Here is a 17,500-nt window from a genome sequence, read left to right as displayed (position 1 = left end):
TAGGAAGTAAGGATAGGGGCAATTTTCGGCTTTCTGTAGGCTGAATTTTATTAGTAGAGTCTACTGGAATGTTAGGTTTTTGACATGTCAGCGAAATTTGCAAATTATATTCAACCCTTCGCTGCTTGTTGCCATAGAAAAGGTTTAAAGTTGCCATAGAAAAGGTTTAAGTTGCCATAGAAAAGGTTCAAGTTGCCATAGTAACCAAAACAAAAGTCATGTTGCCATAGAAAAGGTCAGCCAGACATGAACGCCTTCTGCCGCTCATTGAATATGTTAAGGGGGGAGGCCTTGAAAATTCTTGTCGTCTATAGACCCATAAATTTAGATAATGTACTTCTGTGTCTTGTTGGTAGACCTGTTTGTTTATTTTTGTATTATAAAATGTAATAATGAATATAATAACGTATGTAATTTATCCTTATGATTAAAATATTTATTAATTTCCTGTTAAATTTATTTCAGCAGACCTGTCTTCTTGTGACCTGGAGTCATCCACTGGAGGGATGTCAGGTCACCTAACTTCTGACCTTTCGGTGCATCAGTGTCTGCCCAGAATATGTTGTCCGTTGCAGTGTTCTCATAACTTAAAAATGTATATTCGCCATGTCGTTTGGAAGCCGACTCTGTTCACTAATTCGTTCCATACAGCCATCATTTCAGATGTGTCAGATAACATTGCTTTAAAATACCAGCGTTCAATTTCTGTTCGGGATTCCTTATTTATCACTTATAACACACTGATAGGTGCTAGTAATGTATTGATTAAGCAAAAGCTTTACATGAAACTGTTTAATCGTACAGGCAGGCCCACTCGCTGGATGTAATATTCGACGTTTGTCCTCTCTTAGTTATTTTTTGCAGGTTTAAAAAATAGAAAATGTTAACAATTTTTCGTTGTTAATGATCAAAGGCAATAGATTTTAGGAGAAATAAAAAATAAAATTGTCCGGCCCCCACTGTCGAAAATGATACTAGCTGAAAAAAATAATCTTGAAGACGCGCGTCTCAGTGTCTTAAAATTTTAGGAAAATAAAAGAAAAAACCCGCGTGTTCCCGTCAAAGGGATGGAAGCCGCCAAATGAAAAGGAGAGGACAAGGTTAGGACAGGTTTAGGACAAGGTTAGGACATATGTGATGAAGGCCATGATACCAGATATGAAACTGAGGGAATTGTGTAACGGGATGGATCAATAACAAATGCAGACTGTGGGAGACGTTGCTGAATTCCAGCACAAGCAAGACTTTATTGATCAGTCGCTCTTGTACCAAACGCCCACCACATGATATACCATGAGTAGGTAATATATACCAGGCACGATGGCTCTGAAAATTTAAAGGTATTTGGTTTCAATGTCGACACCGAGGTTTCTCCGTCCTGGCTACACCTGTCAGGCAGCCACTTCTCCCATTTAGTCAGTCATCCACGGGTTGGAGAAATACTGACTTATTATTTTTCTAAATAGTGTTGTACTCTGGATTCTTCTTCGTGTTTTTCCTGGTATAACCCTTCATCTCACGAGAACATCCGTCAGGGAACCTCTTCTCCCATTTAGTCAGTAATTCAGGGATTGCAGAATTAGCACTATTTCTTTTCCAAAAGTATAGTGCTTTCAGTAATTCAGTGGTTGCAGAATAGGGATAATTCACCCCCCCCCCACCCTAAAGTATTAAGTATAGTGCTTTCAGTAATTTAAGGGGTTTGCTGAATAGATACCCCCCCCCCCCCCCCCGACCAACGTAATAATAGTGCTTTCAGTAATTCAGTGGTTGCAGAATAGGGATAAATGTTCCCACAATAAAATATAGTCCTTTGGAATGTTCACCCGTCAGGAAGCCTTGACTCCCATTTAGACAGTAATTCAGGGATTACAAAATATAGTGACCTTTTCTCCTGATAGTTAAGTGCCTTGGAAATTTCTTGCTATTTCCGCTATCTCACATCTCATACCCTTTCACCCTGTAATACTGGGGTGGCCAGGGCTTTATAACGATCCATACCAATTTCGTTTGAATGCTGCTCGGTAAAGAACATCTATAGAATATTTGTCGTACCCCATTATATGATAAATTATTAATACGACCTATTTACAATAAATGAATCCATAGCATGACCCATTACAATGCTGGATGTTTTGTCTTTGATCGTTGATTAATCGAACTGGTTATTATGGGATATGGGTGTCCCCTTCAAAGGGAGCCTCCTTAATTATAATCATTTCATGGTCTTATTATTAAAATGACAATACGAATGTCCGTCATCATTGTATGCTTATAATGACTGTTGACAATGTGTCGGTCGGGATTTTTCGGACCTAAAAATCAGAGCGAAACAAGGATACGGTGGGGGGGGGGGGGGGGGGGTGTCTTCCGTACAGGGGGGTAGTAATACAGCTCCCTTCCTGACCCTCCTCTTAATCCATAGTCTCTCCCCATACCCACCTCTTAATCTATATTTCCTCCCCATACCCACCTCTTCATCCATATTCCATCCCCATACCCACCTCTTCATCAATAATCCCTCCTCATACCCACCTCTTAATCTATATTCCCTCCTCATACCCACCTCTTAATCTATATTTCCTCCCCATACCCACCTCTTAATCCATAGTCTCTCCCCGTACCCACCTCCTAATCTATATTTCCTCCCCATACCCACCTCTTCATCCATATTCCCTCCCCATACCCACCTCTTAATCCATAGTCCCTCCCTATACCCACCTCCTCATCCATATTCCATCCCCATACCCACCTCTTTATCCATATTCCCTCCCCATACCCACCTCTTCATCCATATTCCCTCCCCATACCCACCTCTTCATCCATATTCCCTCCCCATACCCACCTCCTCATCCATATTCCCTCCCCATACCCACCTCTTCATCCATATTCCCTCCCCATACCCACCTCTTCATCCATATTCCCTCCCCATACCCACCTCTTCATCCATATTCCCTCCCCATACCCACCTCTTCATTCCATATTCCCCTCCCCCATACCGCACCCATCCCTTCATCCATTATTCCCTCCCCATACCAACCACCTCCTTCATCCATATTCCCTTCCCCATACCCCACCTCCTTTCATTCCATATTTCCCTCCCCATACCCACCTCTTCATCCATATTCCCTCCCCATACCCACCTCTTAATCCATAGTCCCTACCCATACCCACCTCTTAATCCATGGTCCCTCCCCATACCCACCTCTTCATCCATATTCCCTACCCATACCCACCTCTTAATCCATGGTCCCTCCCCATACCCACCTTTTCATCCATAATCCCTCCCCATACCCACCTCTTCATCCATATTCCCTCCCCATACCCGGTCGTACTTAGCTGAACTTGAGAGACAAAATCCTATGGGAAACTTGAGAAGTTGATTTTATAAACTACTGCAGTAATCCTAAAGTTAAAACCAACTAACTGTAGGTATTTCCTATGTAAATTTGTTCTTTTTTTATTAGGCCTCCGAAATCAGCATTGCAAATCGCCGAGTTCCGAGGTCTTGCCTATTGTAATTGTGGGGTTTAGTTTTGGAATAAAACGTAAAGGTTCATTATGTATATTCAAAGGAGGGAGGGGTGGAATATTTTCCCGGCTTCTGTTACGGTAAGTTTAATTACTTCCTAATGAGTTTTGAACATATCTGCTTTACCTGGTTTTTATAAAGGTCTTTTTTTCTCTCTTTTCTTTGGGGTGGGGTTTAGAAGTTATATGTTATTCTTGATTAATTTCATGTGCAGTTGGGATAGTTTCCCCTGTTATCTAGGGAAAAGACACTGACGTCTCTCTCTCTCTCTCTCTCTCTCTCTCTCTCTCTCTCTCTCTCTCTCTCTCTCTCTTCTCTCACTTTATCCAATTTTGATTTTTGCTGTTTCTTGCCAAATGACGTATTATTAACTGGTCCAAAAGAATTTTAAAAGGTTACGTGACGAGCGTATTACGGGGAGAGCAGGAGAGAGAGAGAGAGAGAGGAGAGATTAATTAGATAGTTTTAGAAAGGACCGAAATTTAGAAGAACGGTAATGAAAAAATTTGAGAGAGAGAAGAGAGAGGAGAGGAGAGAGGAGACGAGAAGAGAAGAGAGACGAGACTTTTATTTTATTATGGATTCCAACTGGAAGGTAACATCCACTGAGAAAATAAATTTGGGGATTTTTTAAACATTTTTTGTAGTTTTGGATTTTTTTTTCTTACACGAGTTAAGACTAGCAGAGGAAAAATGAAGATCTTTTATCAATGACGAGCTAATTGTGATAGAGATTAATGAAGGAGATATACGATAGAGATTAACGAAGGCCAGACCAGAGGAAATAGCACGTATCATTATCAATGCGAAGCTATGAGATAAAACTGATTTTTAGGAGATATGTAAATAAACCTTTTAATTCGTGGTCTACCGAAGGTCAGACCGGAGAGAACCGCGTATGGTTCTCAATGTGGAACAATAATCGTGAACAAAAATCGTTCTAGAAATGATACGGATGACCTATGTGGCTTCTGGCCATTCCGAAATGATAAAGTTTCGGTAGGTCACTGGGAATAATTCATGATAATCCAGCTTTTCTTAGTTTGGCAACTCAAAGCGATTGCGATTAGCGTCCTAGGTGGTGTTGTGTGATGGAGGGGGCGGTGCTGAGGGGCGGGGGGGGGGGGGGCATGTTAGCGAGAAAATGGTAAACAGAACGAAACTTGCGCAGTGGAATTCGTGATTTTACGAATAATGAAGTTGATTTCCCCAACCTTCGGTTTTGGTGCTTTGGCGTCTCTCTCTCTCTATGTCCTGTGTTCTATTCCGATCTGGTTGTTTCTTCTCATCAGGGAAATAATTAAGAGGAAGCAATTTTGTAATGTGCGTGTGTGTTCTTGTTTTGTGTGTGCTCTCAAATAGCTCTCAATTAGTTAGATTGATTTCCGGTCTTTTTACAACAGTGGTTCTTACGTTCTTGCTTTTGACTTTTGACCGAATAGATTAGGATATGATTGGCATCGATTATTCCTTCCCTTTGAAAAGGTTAAGTTATATTTTAGTTTTACCACGACCCACTTGAGCTGCTTAACAGCTTCTCCTGAGGGCTGCGGCCCGAAGGATTAGATATTTTTCACGTGACTAGGAACCAATTGGTTACCTGGTCAAACGGGAACCTTACAGTTTATTGTTTGGGGATCCGAATCAACATTATGATCGAGAAATGAATTTCTATCACCGGATATAAATTCCTCTGATTCCGCGTTGGCCGAGCCGAGATTCGAACTTCGGACCACCGGATTGGTAGGCGAGCGCGGAAACCACCCGTGCAACGAGGAACTTCTCCTTTGAAAAGACATATTCTCGTGCTGAAGGGAGAAGTTTTTTTATTATTATTATTTGTATTGTTAATAATCGTGGTAATAATCACTTATATACTATTTTGCTGGCCAAGATGTATTGCATACAATTTTATGGTTCCTACATACAATCCATAGCCTTATGCATTCTTTTATATTTAGCTGGTAATTCATTGACTAAATTATGCTTAATAACAAATTTGCGCGTTCACTCCGTACTTTAGCCTGGATTTTCCGCGAATATTGAGCAAAAATTAATTAAATAAAGAAATAAATGGCAGATATTTATATGAAATTATTCTGGAATTGTGTTCTGATTAAAAATGCTGTTTGAGATTTGGTTTTAGCATTTTCGTGGACCAAAAGGTTTCTGCAATTGTATTTACGTTAATGCCTTTCAGTTTCTTTTGAACTTGACGCAAGAAATCTTACATCAAAATTTTAGAAATAATTGGATCAGCGTAGATGATTAGCTTTCAAAAGAGCTGATCTTAATAACACTTACTTTTTATTTTAGAATATATTTTTTTTGGGCTTAACCAAAGATTATACCTTTTAATGCTATGCAAACTTTACCGAATTAGTTGCACTCAGTAATATATATAATATATATATATATTTACCTACTTGGTAAGTATACATAACAAAATCTTATTTGACTGTAAAAAATGGACATTTTTTATGTATACAACTTTAACCAAGTAGTTAAATAGCAATAGTTTTCATATAATAATATTATATATATATATAGATATATATATATAATATATTAAATATATAATAATTATAATATATATTAGAGCTATTTACCTACCTTTGGGTAAGTATTACATAAAATTCTTATTTATTTATAAAAATGGCCATATTGTTTTTTTTTTGGTTAACAAATAAATAACCTTTTTTATTGTTACGCAAACCGTAATACCTTTTTTTATGTACCGCAAACGTACCAAGTATTTACAATAGTTTATATCTTTTAAACGAAATCTTGATAGCCTACCGTAATTTACTTGGTAAGTTTATACATAAAATCTTATTTGTTTTACTGTAAAAAATGACATTCTTTTTATGTATTGCAACTTACCAAGTAGTTAACAAATAGCTATAGTTTCTAATATATAATATATATATATATATAATTATTCTTATAATAGATGCGTATTCCATGGTATTATAACCTGAAACTATTCTACTTATTATATTAGGCCTAATGCTATTTCATAATGCGATTATTATAGTTATATATAGCTATTTACCTCCCTTTGGGTAAGCTCCATAAACGTATAAAGTTCCATTATTTTATTCCATAAAAATGTCCAATGCAATTTTTTTTTATTTTTAGTTAACCAAATATTACGTTTTTCTATCTTAAGACAACCACAAGCATACCAAGGTTAGTTTACATGATTAGTTATAGTCTCTTTTCAGATAAACTTCTACGTAAGCTTACTGAGGGTTAATCCGATACTATAATTATATTAAAATAAAATTTCGCATTTTACTCATGTAAAAATGTCATTTTTAAGTACTGCAACTTACAAGTATTCTTTCCATAGCCTATCTTAGCTTAACTTTCTTAAAAACAAATCAACTCTAGCCTAACTATACCCTACCTTTGGTATAAGTTACTCTCCATAAAAATCTTATTTGATTAATTAAATAACAAAAATGTCACTAATTGTATAATATATAGCTTTCTTTTGGAAAGACTTATTTTTTTCGTCCCAAGTATGCAAAGTATCATAGGCTTAAAAACCACCTAGGATGCAGAATATGCTTTCATAAACATAGGCACTTGTCTATGGATAGGAGTAAAGGGACCAGGACTACTCACAACCGGAAAGGCTCTTTATAGCATTATATTGTTAGAAAATTTAAATAATTTGGTCAACATTTTTTCGTACAGTTACACTTTCAAGTTTCCTTAAAATAAAAGTCGCCTCCTTGCAGCTAGTCGTTTTGCAGGGGCCAGGTACACATTTTTTCTGGCTCTTTTACACACAATCAATTCACACACCTAACAACACCACAAACACAACACACACACACCACCAACACACACCACACACACCACACAAGTACATATAATATTAACTATATATATAACTATTATACTATTACTTATTACTAATATTCTATTTATATGTATATATTTAAAATTTATGCATAAGTTAAAGAAGCCATTATTAAAAAAGCATATTTCTTGAAATAAATTTCTCCACTTGGCTACAAATGTCACTTATTTGTAAAGTACGAGTTTAAACAAACTTATATCAATCGTCTCCTATCAAGGAAACGATTGATTATAGTTTAACAAAATCTTGTTTACAATAAACAGTGAACAACGAGAAGAAATATTTTCAAGGAATCAATTATAATATATATATTCAATAATATAATGTATATCAAATATACTATATACTATATAAATTATATATATAGAGTTAATTATATTGATATATATTATGATACTTAAGTTGATACATTATTTTCAATATAGTGCCCCACAGCACCACACCAACCACACACAACCACCAATTGTCACCACTTGTCCACATATCATTCCTAAAATACAATAAACAAATCTCTTGAGATTCCTTACCGAGAGGTTGCCCAGATTGTGCACGGGATGTCAGGAGAGCCACTGGCCGTGTTCGGTGGCGCCGTTGACCGTTGACTGTTGGTCGGCGGGGTGTTGGGATCGAAATTACCGGGGGAAAACCGGGGGATGGTTTGGCCCGAGGGGGCGGAGTGGGGCTCGGTGACGACGTGTCGACCGACCTTCCCTGGACCAGCCACATGTCCACTCTGCGAACAGGTCAATGGCGCTTCAGAAATGCAGGCTCGGGAATGATCAGAATTTAATTGGGGATGTTTTTTCGCTTACTCGGGAAGTAAGCCTACAGACTACTTTGTTGGTGTTGTTGTTGTTGTTGTTGGGTAGGGGAGGTAGGAACTGTCTATGGAAGAGCATATAAAGGTCTGAAAAAGGTGGTTGTTGTTGTTGCTGTTGGGAGATAGGAAAGGTCTACGGGAGAGCATATAAAGGTCTGAAAAAGTTTGTTGTTGTTGTTGTTGCTGTTGGGGGATAGGAAAGATCTATGAAGAGCATATAAAGGCCTGAAAAAGTTTGTTGTTGTTGTTGCTGTTGGGGATAGGAAAAGATCTATGAGCATATAAGGTCTAAAAAGTTGTTGTTGTTGCTGTTGGGGATAGGAAAGGTCTATGGAAGAGCATATAAAGGTCTGAAAAAGTTTGTTGTTGTTGTTGTTGCTGTTGGGGGATAGGAAAGGTCTATGGAAGAGCATATAAAGGTCTGAAAAAGTTGGTTGTTGTTGTTGTTGCTGTTGGGGGATAGGAAAGGTCTATGGAAGAGCATATAAAGGTCTGAAAAAGGTGGTGGTTGTTGTTGTTGCTGTTGGGGATAGGAAAGGTCTATGGAAGAGCATATAAAGGTCTGAAAAAGTTTGTTGTTGTTGTTGTTCGTTTTTGGATAGGAGGTATATGGAAGAACAGGTCTGAAAAAGGTGGTGGTTGTTGTTGTTGCTGTTGGGGGATAGGAAAGATCTATGGAAGAACATATAAAGGTATGAAAAAGGTGGTGGTTGTTGTTGCTGCTGTTGGGGGATAGGAAAGATCTATGGAAGAGCATATAAAAGTCTGGAAAAGGTGGTTGTTGTTGTTGTTGCTGTTGGGGATAGGAAAGATCTATGAAAGCACATAAAGGTATGAAAAAAGTGGTGGTTGTTGTTGTTGTTGTTGGGGATAGGAAAGGTCTATGGAAGAGCATATAAAGGCCTGAAAAAAGGTGATTTGTCTTGAGTTCAAAATACAGGTATTTTTGGATAGAATATTTTTTATTTATTTATTAAAATGAAAATGTAAAATAATGAAAATAATGTGCATGTTATACATTACAGAACAATTATATATCTAATAAAATATAGCGTATTTATTTTAATTTTCGTTGATGAAACGACGCTCTATTTAATAGTAGATTTTAGTGCTGGCAGCGGGTAAGCTGGAGGTCGGATCACGTCTTGTTTTGTAGTAAAAGAAAATTCTATAACTTTTTTTTTTTTTGCTGAAGGTTATTTTGAAGGTCGATTTTCTTACTTCGTATTTTTTTTATTTTTTTATTTTTTTGTATCACTGTATCGCGAATAATAATCACTGGTAATGTGGATAAAGATGAATCAGTGTTGAAAATTTTTGCTCTGTAGTTAAATTTTTAATCTATAAGAAAATATAAATATCACATTTGTACCTGTATGCCTCAGTACAATAATTTCTATCAATTATATAAAGTTTAAATTGTAAGTTTCCAATTGCACCGGTTCGTACTTATAGCGAAGTGTCTCGAACTGACCAACTCTCCAGTTCATTCAAACGCACAAATACTTTCCAGCTCAAAATGATGCTGTTTCCAATTATGCATAGTAATATCAGCTACGATATTACTATGTTGATTTTTTGGTCATTCAAGAGTGGACAGTCACATTCAATCTTCTTGGAAATGTTAGGCAAATGAATATACCACTACTTGCAGAAGAGAAAGCTGGTGAGAAGAGACAGATAGGTCAGACAAAATAATGTATATAATATATATATATATATATATATATATATATATATAATATACATGTATATATATATATATATATATATATATATACTATATATATATTATATATATATATATATACTATACACATACATACACTTACACATATCACACACACACACATCACCACTACTTTTACACACACACACACACACCATATATATATATATATATATATATATATACTATATATATATATATATGAGTTATGTATGTGTGTGTGTGTGTGTGTGTATATATATATATATATATATAAAAAAAATATATATATATATAATATATATATATATATAGTGTGTGTGTGTGTGTGTGTGTGTGGTGTGTCTGTGGTGTATATATATAGATTCACACTATGGTTTTATAGTGTAATGTAACCTGGGACGGTAATTATCGAACTATAATAAAACTTACTTTTAGGTTATGAATTTTTAATTAGCTTCTTCATGAATTAATGCGTAGAATGGATGTAAAACCAACGAAGCTTTAGTAATAGCTCTTATCGGTGGCTGACCTCTGTTGGTATCATGGAAATCGAAGGTAAATTATACCTCGTTTTTTTACCACTGATACTCATGGGCTGCTGCAAGGACACTTGCGTAATTCAATCGCTTTAAACTTGGTCAGTAGTTAAAGTCATTACGGACTGTAACTTGGAATAACCCCAAGATACTTGGTAATTGCAAACGCAGATTGCGTTCCCCGATTCTTCGCTCTATGTTACTACTAACTTTAGTCAAACCAGTCTCTTGCTTGAGGATATTATATCCTGAGGAAGTTTTCTCTATACACATTTTTTCTTTTTATTTAACGGCACATGGGTGAGTGAGAATTTAATTTGAATTAGGCTTGTTTTAATGACGTCATTTAAATAGATCCAGTGTACGTGTTTCTCTCTCTCTCTCTCTCTCTCTCTCTCTCTCTCTCTCTCTCTCTCTCTCTCTCTCTCTGGTACCCATGCATTGATCCTTCTCTTTTTTTGGGGGTTGGGGTGTCTTTATTCATTTTTCAATCATAATATTCATTTCTTGCACTACTGTATTCCTTCGTTTCATATTCCACTCGGCTCAGCAATCCCTTCACACTTTTCCACTTGGTGTTTATAGAACCTTAAAAAATAACAAATCTCTTCCAAATATTTACTAGAATCCTTTAATCATCTATTACCTTCTCACAGGTATTCTTGTAGATATTCGCCTGATTCTGTCTGATAGGTTTACTTGTAGATATTCATCTGAATTCTGTGATCTTGATAGGGCATACTTGTTAATAGGATTCGATCTGATTCTTGTCTGAAGGTTATCACTTCTAGTTATTTCATCTAATTCTATCTGATAGGTATACTTGTAATTATTCATCTGATTCTGTCTGATAGGTATACTTGTAGATATTCATCTGATTCTGTCTGATAGGTATACTTGTAGATATTAATCTGATTCTGTCTGACAGGTATATTTGTAGATATCTGATTCTGTCCGATAGGTATACATGGACCGATTATCATTTGATTCTTGTCTCAGAGGTATAATTGGTAGATATTCATATTTGCAGATTTGGTATTTGCAACTACCAAGTTCCTGTTTCCAGTTATCTTTCCTAAGGACTACAAATTCTGGCGGGTAGATCAGAGAGAGAGAGAGGTGAGAGGATAGCAAACCTAACCTTTCCGACTTGGGGACCTGGCCGAGAGGGAGAGAGATGAGAGAGAGAGAGGGGTTTTCGTACAGGTTTTGTGGGATATTGAAGTCGATCTTTTGTTTTCTTTGCTTTGTTATTGATTCCATTTATTTTACTAATTTATTCGGTTTATTGGTATTAGAATATGACTTTTACTCCAAAACGAATCAATATTCAATAGAAAGCGAATAAGATTTATATTTTGACAGTGAAAACGTGAAAAGGCGAAGAAAACGGAAAAGATGAAGAAAACGTGAAAAGGCGAAGAAAATGGAAAAGAGGAAGAAAACGTGAAGAGACGAAGAAAACGGAAAAGAGGAAGAAAACGTGAAGACGAAGAAAACGGAAAAGAGGAAGAAAGCGGGTGAAGCAGAACGAAGAAACCGGAAAGGAAAAGAAGCAAAAAACGGAAGAAACGAAGAAAACGGAAAAGAGGATGTGCTTGTGCGCGCGTGTATGAATGTGTGCATGTGTATATGTCTGTTCGTGTGTAAAAGAGAGAGAGAGAGAGAGAGAGGTTATTATGTTGACTAAATGCTTGGCATTTTTATCTTAAAAAATTGAACTCCGTTAACCGTCCGTAACTAGAAAAGGAAAATCCAGTTTCTCCTCTGAAGAATTAATTTTTATTGGTATATCTAAATTTGTTTTTCCACTTGGGGCGTAATTGTTTTAAACCGTATGTTTTTAAGTCCAAGCCATCAACTTGAAGTGAAACGTTGTCAGTTGGCAGAAGAGACGCTAAACGTGGTTGACCGGGGAATCATAGCGATAATGATAACAGGTTTTTAGCCAAAACTCCTGTTCATTTCTATTATGAGTGTTTAGATAGAATCATCCTATTCATTAATAGTGGGGTATATGACAAGTTGCTTCCTCCCTGTGTTCGAGTTTTTAGAATTGCGCTCATCTCTCTCGTCTTCTCTTCCCAAAAAAGAATCTCCTCTCTACTGCTCTCTCTCGAGCTCTCTCTCTCTCTAAATATTATATATTATATATATATATAGGATTATATATATTTATATATATTATATATATATATATATTATATGATCCATATATATATTAATAGGTAGTTTAAATATAGTGATATATGTTTATATATATATATATATATAGATATATAGATATATATAGTATACTACTATGTGTGTGTGTGTGGGTGTCTGGGTGTGTGTGTTGGGGGGGGGGGGGGGGGGCGGGGGGGGGGGGGGGGGGGGGGCGGGGGGTTGGGGGGGGGGGGGGCGGCCTGGCTTTGCACTATTTTTATTGTTTACGGTTTGTGTCATTTATGTAAAGTTTTTTATTTCCAAACAAAATCAAATGAAGGAGCCTCAAAAGGAGGAAATTAAAAGCGGAAAAGACCGAAGGAAAACGTTGAAGAGAAAAAGAAAACGGAAAAGAAAAGGAAGGAAAAAACGTGAAGAGACGAAGAAAACGGAGGGAAAGAGGAAAGAAAACAATGAAAATAACGAAGAATAACCGTGAATTACGAAGTAAACGTTAAAAAGACGAAGAAAACTGGTAAAAGACGGCATCGTCAGGGAAAAGGACAAGCGCGGGATAGTGAGAATAAGAAGAAAGAAGTAAGAAGAAGAAGAAGAACAAGAAATGGGTAAGAACCACCCATCCGTTGGGAAGGTGTGGTGAGCGGTGGAAGAGGGGGATCCGAAGAAACTTGCTTCCCATTGTTTTTCATTTTTTTTTTTTCAGATTTCTATAATATAATATTATTTATATATATATATATTAATATAAGATATATTATTTATAAGTATATAATATATAGATATATATATATCCGGTTATTTTATTATTAATTATTTATAACTGGACGACGCTGTTCTTAAAAATGAAGAGCAACAACCAAAAGCACCCCCCCCCTTTTTTTCTATTTATTTATTTTATTGTTGTTATCTTTTACACTGACGACGATGCCTTTTAAAAAAAACAGAGCAGCCAGCACCAGCAAGCAATTTTTTGCCTATATTTTTTTTATTGAAGATGCTCTTTTTGTTTACATAAAAACTAATTGAAATGGCATCTTGCACCAGGAGTGTTATTATTATATTTTATTATAATATATAATATATATATATATATATATATTATATAAGAATATATTATATATATATAATATATATAATATTTAATTTATTATATAATAAAATTTTTATATATATAACGGCTACAGCATATATAACAAATAATACTAAATAAATATTATATATATATATAGTATATATATTATATATATATATAGTATATATATAGTATATATATATATATATTTATTTATATATATATTTTAAACTTTTAAATATAATATACATAATAGATAAATATATATAAAATTTATTATATATTATATATATATATAATATAATAGATAGTAATTTTTTTTTTTCTAAACAGAACTACAGTTTTTCATAAGAACTAAGTCCGCAGCACCTAGAAACCAATTTTTTTTTTTTTTTTATCATTGACGGGCCGGCCCCATTTCCTTAAAAAAATGAGCAAGCAGCAGCAGCCAGAAGCATTTTTTTTTTTTTTTTTAGAAATATTTTATTTTATATATTTTTCACTGACGACGCTCTTCTTAAAACTTAGGGGCAGCAGGAGAACCTTTTTTTTTTTTTTAAACTGACGTTGCTCTTAAAAAAATGAGCATCAGCAGTATCGGGAGTTATTATAGTTTTTATTTATAATTTTTTCATTGACGACGGCCTTCTTTAAAAAAACTGAGCAGCAGCATCATCAGAAGTAATTTTTTTTATTTTATATTTTCATTTTTTTTTTCACTGACCACAGTCTTAAAAACTTAGCGGTAGCAGGAGAAATATTCTTTATTATTTTTGTTCACTGACGACCGTCTTAAAAATTTAGCGACAGCAGGAGAAATATTCTATATTATTTTTTCACTGTTGACGCTCTGCTTAAAAACTTAGCAGCAGCAGGAGAAATATCTTGTATTATTTTTTTTTTTTAACTGACGACGCTCCTTAAAACTTAGCGGCAGCAGGAGAAATATAGTATTATTATTTTTTTTTTTAACTGACGACGCTCTTTAAAACTTAGCGGCAGCGGGAAAAATATTTTGTATTATTTTTTTTTTAACTGACGACGCTCCTTAAAACTTAGCGGCAGCATGAGAAATATTTTTGTATTATTTTTTTATTCACAGTCGACGCTCTTAAAAATTTAGCGGCAGCAGGAAAAATATTTTATATTATTTTTTATTCACAGTCGACGCTCTTAAAAATTTAGCGGCAGCAGGAAAAATATTTTGTATTATTTTTTTTAACTGACAAAGCTCATCTTAAAAATTTAGCAACAGCGGGAAAAATGTTTTGCTTTTTTATTTTTTTTTTTAACTGAAGACGCTCTTCTTAAAAATTTAGCAGCAGCGGGAAAATTATTTTTTGTTTATTTTTTTTTTTCTACTGACGACGACGGTCTTCTTAAAGAAACTGAGCAGTTGTAGAAGGAGCACCTGGGCTTCTGCAAAAAGCTGGCAAGTGCAGCGCAAAAATACGTTTCCTCCGTGATATGCAGCAAATTAAATCTTCAAGCTGTATACGCTCTGGGGAGAATAAGAAAAAGAGAGAGAGAGAGAGAGAGAGAGAGAGAGAGAGCAGAGAGAGAGAGAGAGAGAGAGAGAGAGAGGAAAAAAAAGACTTCCTGCTGCATTCACAATAGAGGAGAAACAAGCCGAGGAGATTTCATCTGTTTAATGATATTTCCCTCCAGCACGTTGGCGGGAGGGAGGGAGGGAGGCTTGAATTTTCAGGGAACGACGTCTTTTCGTTGTGAGGGAGAAACCGCGGAAGGGATGGTGAGGTATATAAACATTAATATGACATTCCGTGGGGCGTGGAGCAACTCGTTTTCGTAGCAAGTGGAAAAATCACCGCCTTGCTCACTCCCCCCACCGACCTTGCTTTTTCTACCCCCCCCCCCCCCCCCCCCCCCCCCCCCCCCCCCCACCCCCCCATCACCCCCCCGAAACCCAATCGCACCCTCGCATCTCGTCTCTCTCTCTCTCTCTCTCTCTCTAAGTGTGTGTGTGTGGTTCATACATCTTTTATTAGCTCGCTTATCCTTTTTCGTAACAGGTGTTGGATTCAAGTCTGAAGGTTTCTCTCTCTCTCTCTCTCTCTCTCTCTCTCTCTCTCTCTCTCTCTCGTTTATACACCTTTGTTAGCTCGATTATATTATCTTTACATTCTCATAGATTTTTTCGTAACAGGTATTGGATTTAAGTCTGAAGGGTCTCTCTCTCTCTCTCTCTCTCTCTCTCTCTCTCTCTCTCTCTCTCTCTCTGGTTGATACATCTTTCATTAGCTGATGATCTTGACATTTTAGATTCTTTCGTAACGGGTGTTGGATTTAAGTCTCTCTCTCTCTCTCTCTCTCTCTCTCTCTCTCTCTCTCTCTCTCTCTGATGTAAACACCCATTATGAACCTGAATATTTTTAGATATTTCTAGTTTTTTTTTTTAGACAGTATAAGGTTGAAGTCAAGGATCCTCCTTCTCTCTCTCTCTCTCTCTCTCGTCTCTCTCTCTCTCATCCCTCCTTTTCATCGGTCTACTCTCTCTCTCTCTCTCTCTCTGGTTTACACGTTCTTTATGATCTATATTCCAGGATCTTCCAGATAGCCTACAAGCCTCGGGGTTATTGGAGGTTGAGATAATGACTCGCTAAAATGAGTTGCTTTTTGTTGTGGAAGAGTCAGCGAAAGCCCATTATGAATTAACATATTGGTACATTATTTTGATTATTTGCCCTGTGAGCCGTATACCACGTAATCGATAACGTTGTATTCATTATTATTCATTTATATATTTTGTTGTTGTTGTACAAAAAAACTAATGAATCCTCTTCAAATGTCATGGTAAAAATTGCTACATTATTAATTTTATATTATTATTATTATTATTATTATTATTATTATTATTATTATTATTATTATTATTATTATTATTATTATTATTATTATTATTATTATTATTAATTAAAGAATTAATTTAGTATCTAATCATTACATATATTTCTGTACTCCCCCGTCATTCAAAGGATTCCTGCGACAAAGCCCTAATGTTATTGTATTATCATCATCCAACTATTTACCGGGAACATAGTTTAAGATCTCACGTTTATCAGTGGGCGCTCAGTCTAAACTACGTCATCTCCCTTTAAAGTAGCAATGCCAGTTCGGTCACCCCACTGACACGTATATGCATGAGAGTGAAGCATCGTTTTTGGTTTGTGATCGACTTAATTTTGTATCAGTTTTGCGAGTTTCTTGAAATTGTCCGTAAACGAAAACGGTCACAGCAGCTGATGGACTAAAAAAAACGAATTCGATTATATAGGGATGAACCAGGGCAAAAGAAATAAAAAAGAATAAAAGAAAAACGGGCCTGATTTTAATGATTGCATTAGATTTTGTGAGGTAGAAAGTAAGCTATTATTTTCCACAGTTAAAAATAGAGGAACAGTTGTTTTTACCTGACTGATAAGACTCCACTCTTTACCTTGACAGATTTGTTTTAGAGATTTCACATAATTAGGAGTAGAAGCTAACATAGGAATTTCATGTTTTAAAAGAAGGGATGCTGTTAACCCAAGATAAAAAAATAGAGTATATATAGATTATATGATATATATAGATATTAGATATATATACTATACATATAAATATATGTATGTAATATATTATATATATTATATATATATCTATATATATATATATACATACATATATATATATATATATATATAGGTATATATATATATATTAAATATATATATAGACTATAGGTCTATAATATATATATATAATATATATATATTTTATATATATTAT

General features: G+C 35.4%; 1 protein-coding gene and 1 long non-coding RNA gene across 2 annotated transcripts in view; both read right to left on the bottom strand.

Annotated features, from left to right (window-relative positions):
• LOC135210565 (zwei Ig domain protein zig-8-like) overlaps positions 1-7,952 on the bottom strand; it is a 23,222-nt gene extending 15,270 nt beyond the window's left edge. Inside the window, exon 1 of the mRNA XM_064243423.1 lies at positions 7,934-7,952. The gene's annotated coding sequence lies outside the window, so the exon portion shown is untranslated. The remainder of the gene's footprint in view (positions 1-7,933) is intronic.
• Positions 7,953-8,076: 124 nt separating this feature from the next.
• LOC135210564 (uncharacterized) overlaps positions 8,077-17,500 on the bottom strand; it is an 80,851-nt gene continuing 71,427 nt past the window's right edge. Inside the window, exon 3 of the long non-coding RNA XR_010313544.1 lies at positions 8,077-8,139. This is a non-coding gene — a long non-coding RNA (uncharacterized LOC135210564). The remainder of the gene's footprint in view (positions 8,140-17,500) is intronic.

The sequence above is a fragment of the Macrobrachium nipponense genome, chromosome 39 (assembly GCF_015104395.2).
Source record: "Macrobrachium nipponense isolate FS-2020 chromosome 39, ASM1510439v2, whole genome shotgun sequence".
Lineage (NCBI taxonomy): Eukaryota > Metazoa > Arthropoda > Malacostraca > Decapoda > Palaemonidae > Macrobrachium > Macrobrachium nipponense.
Note: the sequence above shows the minus strand (reverse complement) of the source record. Positions and strands in the feature narration are given on the sequence as shown.